Source organism: Azolla caroliniana, unplaced genomic scaffold (assembly GCF_043228905.1).
Source record: "Azolla caroliniana isolate FFs.n. ecotype wild unplaced genomic scaffold, voAzoCaro1.0.p SCAF_5, whole genome shotgun sequence".
NCBI classification, from domain to species: domain Eukaryota; kingdom Viridiplantae; phylum Streptophyta; class Polypodiopsida; order Salviniales; family Salviniaceae; genus Azolla; species Azolla caroliniana.
In genome coordinates, this window is record NW_028230440.1 from 18,183,428 (window position 1) to 18,188,580 (window position 5,153).

Consider the following 5,153-nt stretch of genomic DNA (forward strand, 5'->3'; position numbering starts at 1 on the left):
TGTCCGGGAACGGTACGGATGGAAGAAAAAGACGACGGGGAACCAGTAGCAGAGGCGAAGGAAGACACGGCAAACCGTAAGGAAAACGGTAAGGGTCCGAAGGGACCTACGGATGTGTAAGATCACATACCGTCATTAAAAAATAATAATAATAATAAATAAATAAATAAAAAAGAAAAATCATTAAAAATCGAGGTATGAACGGGTGTGAAAGCAAGGAGCGAAAAGGTACGTAGTGGGCATTTAAGAGCCGCCACGTTACTTAATACTAAATCGGTACACGACGTGCGCATGCTCGAAAAAGGCGCCAAGACGCACAGAGAAAAAGAAGAGCGCATGGAGACCTTCTTTTTTCGCGAGCCAAGAAGCACAGAAGCACCAAGGCAGTGGAAGCTTAGCAGACGCGAACCTGCACTCAGAGAACCCCCGCGTTCAGAACGCTCTCTCTCTCGCTCTCACTCTCATCACCACTCTACCTCGCCATCTTTCCTCGACCTCGAAGCAGACATGGAACCACAAACGCTGTCGGAAGCGGCCAGGAAATGGTTCAAGCAACACGGACTGGACGGGTTCTTGACCATCATGGAGGCACCACCGCACAAAGAAGCCGACCAGGTCATCAAGGAGCTCGACAAGGAAGTCATCACCGAGGAAGCGATCCGTGCGCTAACAGGCCTTCCGGAGGGAGGTATTTTTCAGATTGATAATCCAACCTCAGAGCAACTCACCCGATATTTCGGTGAGTACTCTGTAGCCGGCAAAGGCTATCGAACGCAGGGCGGCGAAGATCCGCTGTTCAGGGAGATAGCTCGAGTGCTCCATGAGTACGGCCACGTGTACCCCCGACCCCCTGTCATGCCAAAAAATCGGGCAGGGATGATCATAGCCACCTATGAAGGGATCCAGGTGGACTGGCCGGTGTTGATTGCAGACGGTTTGTGCGCGGCAATCGACATGGTACGAGGAAAGGACGGCAAGGAGGGCCGGAAGCTGTGGCATGCCGTAGCTCAGTGGATAACATTGCTCGTGCCGCCGGTCGAGACCGTTCAGCCAAAGAAGCGGCCAAGAGTATCGGAAGGAAGCACCTCGAAGCCGGCGTCCAAACGACAGCAGCTGCTGGCGTCGAAGGCGACGAAAGGGAAGAAACGGCTCCCAGAATCGGAGGAGGTGTCACCGGTGGGACCCGTTAAGATAACCATACGGCGACCGGGTCAGAAGGAACCAGAACCCTTGACGGCACAGAAACATGCCGTTACCCAGGAAGAGGAAACGGAGGAGCCAGAAGAGCACCTCCAACGACGGTCAAGAAGTGGGACCGCCGGGGCAGCGGGGGAGCGTTCGGACCCGCAAAAGAAAGAAACGCCCCGAACTCAACCTGAGCAAAACACAAGGGAGGAACCGGAACCGGTGCGGGTAGAACCGGCCTTGTCGACTTCTATACCAGAAGCCATTCCAACGGCTCCGGAGACGGCGAGAACCGGAACTCAACAGCCGGCGAGCCCAGCCAGCACACATGGCAGCCAAGGAGTAGGACCAGTACAGCAGCAAGGCACCAGTAGCATGTGGCTACGGTGGGTAGGTGAGCAGATCGCAGGAGCGGTCGAGTACATAGAGGCGGAGGAGAGAGCGCACAACGAACGGTTGCTCGTCACAACCGTAGATCTAGAGACGGCCCGGTCCAGAATCCGGAGCCTTGAACAAGACTTGGACAGGGTCACAAGGGAAATGGCTCAATTCGCTTTGACAACACAAGTCCAAGCACCGGTGACTCCAGGCAATGTACAGAATAAGGCGTCAGATCAACCTGTACATAGCAATCAGACCCCGGCAACGGAAACCGTTCCGGAGAGAAATGCGGCACAAGCCCAAGAGCTTGCGGATTTAAAGGATGAGCTAGCTGCCCAAGAAGCGCTGAGGAGCCGTGAAAGAGAATTGAAGACGGCAGCGGAGGCAGAACTCAAAAAGACTGCTGAGAATCTACGCCGGGCCGAGGAGAGCTTACGGAAAGGCCACCAAGCGTACGACCGGCTCAAGGAGGAGAAGGAGAAAATGCTGCAAGAGAAGGACAGGCTCCGGAGGAACGCCGAAACAGAAGTAGAGCGCCTGAAAGAGGAACTCCGGCAGGTAAAGGATCGGGAGGACCGGAACCAGCGCCAGATCAACGGCAAGCTCAAACAAAAAACGGAGGAATTTGAGCACTTGCACCGGGAGTATAAACGGTTGCAAACGGAGCACAAGGAACGGACAGATGAGCTCCGGCAAGCAGTTGATCGGACCGCAACGGCATACGCTAAGGAACAAGCGGAAACCAGAAGACGGTTGGAAGAGGCGGAGAAGGTTCGGACAGAGCTCCTCAGGCAACAGCAGGCGGAAAAAGAAAGAGCGGCGGAGGTACTGCAGAGGCTGCAGACAACATATCAAGGGCAGCTGACGCGCTACAGAGAGCAGGCGGAGGATACGGCGAATCTCATCAAGCAGTTGAAGGAGGAGCGACAAGTGGTGGAAAGTAGAGCGCAAATGGGAGCAAGTCGCATCCAGGATATCATGCGGGCCTGGTTGAACCAGACCAAGAGCTTGATTGACAACGGCTCCGTCAAATGCTGGACCAAGTGGGCCACGAATGCGGCGGAACTCCAACTGCTCCGGGCCGACGTAGAGAACCGGCGGAAGGAGGGAGATGATTGCTATATGCTGACTTCCGAAGACTTCACCGGCATAAGAGATGAGCTTGCCGAAGACTTTCAAGCCTTGGCAGACGACCAACTAGGGCAAGTCCGGCAACTTGTAGCTCAGCTGGACGACGACAGGCTGGAGGCGCAGATCCAGTTTGAAAGCTACGAGAGGTCCCGGATCCGGGGAGAGAAAGAACGAGAACCGGTTACGGTCAACCTCAGTGATGAGGAACCGTTACTGGAAGGAGACCGGACCGGAAGCAGTCAAACGGAGCAGCCGGAGTCAGAGAAACAAACGGAGCAGCCGCCTATAGAGCAGCCGGAACAGCCGCAGTCCCAACCGCAACAGCAGCAGCAAGCACAGCTGCAACAACCACAACCGGAAGAACAAGTGGAAATTCTTGAACAAAGTATTTTGGACAATTTGGGTGAACAATGAAGGGGCCGAGAAGGGTTCGACGTACAAGGCACTGTCCCACGGGCGTGCCATGTGTTACCGGCCGGCAAGGAGTCCAAAATACGGAGTGAAGGAATTAATTAAATATAGTTGTAAATGAGCATAGTGTGGACGGACGGACTGGAAACGGTATGCCGTTCCAGATCCGGACGGATCCCGAATAGGTGCGAGAGGCACCGTTTTGTACTACGGGCCGGAAACCTATTTAAAGGCCCGGACCCCATTGTAATCACAGCGGATAATTAATAGAGCTTATGATGTTTATACTTCTGTGTTGATTTCCGTTCTGTAATTACTGTTATATCTTACGCGTGTAATTAACCAAAGCATTCTAATCGTGTAACCTACGTAAGTTGGTGTAATCGTTGAATCTTAATCCTATGCCGTAATCACCCTTTGGTGAAGTGTCTCCGTGACACCTTGTGTTAGGCCTTGTCCGGCTAAGCGAATAACAATTTGTTTCCTTAACCATCGTCTTATAAAGATGAGTTGGGAAAGATTTTGTATGTTGTAGTTGTTATGACTTTTCTAAAAACTAATGGAAGGATATTTTGGTTTTGGTAATATCAACACCACACACACCACAACAAAATGGTGTATCTGAAAGGAAGAATAGATCACTTCTCAATATGGCTCGGAGTATGTTACAATTTTCTCACTTATCGCCTCAATTTTGGGAGGAAGCGGTTGGCACCGCTTTCTATATTCAAAATTGAGGATTTCATAGATCTTTGGGGCTCCAAATCCCTTATGAACTATGGCATGGTCACAAACCTAACTTAAGTAACCTTCGTATTTTTGGTTGTGATGCTTATGCTTTTGTGCCAAATGTTCAAAGAAATAAGCTAGATCCAAGGGCTACAAAATCAATTTTCATCGGATATGGAGAAACTTCAAGATACAAGGCATACAAGCTCTACGATCCACAAAAGCGAAGAATATTCTTTAGTCGCAATGTTATATTCCAAGAAAATGGGCTTTCTACGAAGGTTTCTTCTTCCCTTTCTTCTAATCTACCTCCTTTATTACCTACACCTACCCACTTACAACCATCTTCCTCAACCATCTCAAATATTAATAGCACTCATATTGAAGGAGCCAACATTAGCTCATCCTCTACATCCACTATTTGTGTTGCTCTTCCATCTAATCACAAGGCAAAGGTCAATCTTGTTGGGAAACATGTCCCTCCGGATGGGAAGAGAAGTATTGTGTTGGTGAGTATCTCAGCCAAGGCCGATAGGCCGAGCCCGAAACCAAAATTGAAATCGATAATCGATAATCGAAATCTTTTCGGAAGACTATAATGCCAAATAGTCTAAACTACTCCTTGGGGGCTATACTTGTAAATAACCAAAAAGTTGCTTTTGCTTATAAGCAACTAGGGCAAACTTTACTAAGTGTAGTTGATCATTATTGTAAACTTGAACGAGGTAGTTGTCTCTGTAATCGTGAGTGAGAGAGTGATAGTGTAACTCTATAGCCGTCTATCAAACGAAGGAGAACTTGAGGTCGTTGCCTACAAGTTCCGTATTTGTACTATAGTGATATGTTTTTCTCGGGGCTTGTGGACCCCCATGGTTTTTCCCATTTCAGGTTTTCCACGTAAAATATCGGTGTCTCTGTGTCTTCACATTTTTTCGTCTCTGTACTAGCTCTTGGTTTCTACACATGAATATGAACGTGTAACCGGTTGTGGCTGATCAATTCCTAACAAAGTGGTATCAGAGCGATGGAAGACTCATTCGGTGGCATGTTTAAGCTAACCGGCTTGAACTACTCAATGTGGAAGTCGAAGATGAGAGACATAGTCGTGTGCAAAGACTTGCATCTAAAGGCGGCAGCATACATAAGGTGTTTTATAGACATGAGTCTATACAACAACTTCGGCGGAGAAACAAAAGCAGATGTCCTATGGAAGAAGATCAGCGTCTTGTTCGAAAACAAGAACCCTGTGAACTGAGTCTTAGTATTTTGTGAGGCTCCGGTATCAGGTTGGCTCCAGTATGGCGGAGCACATCAAT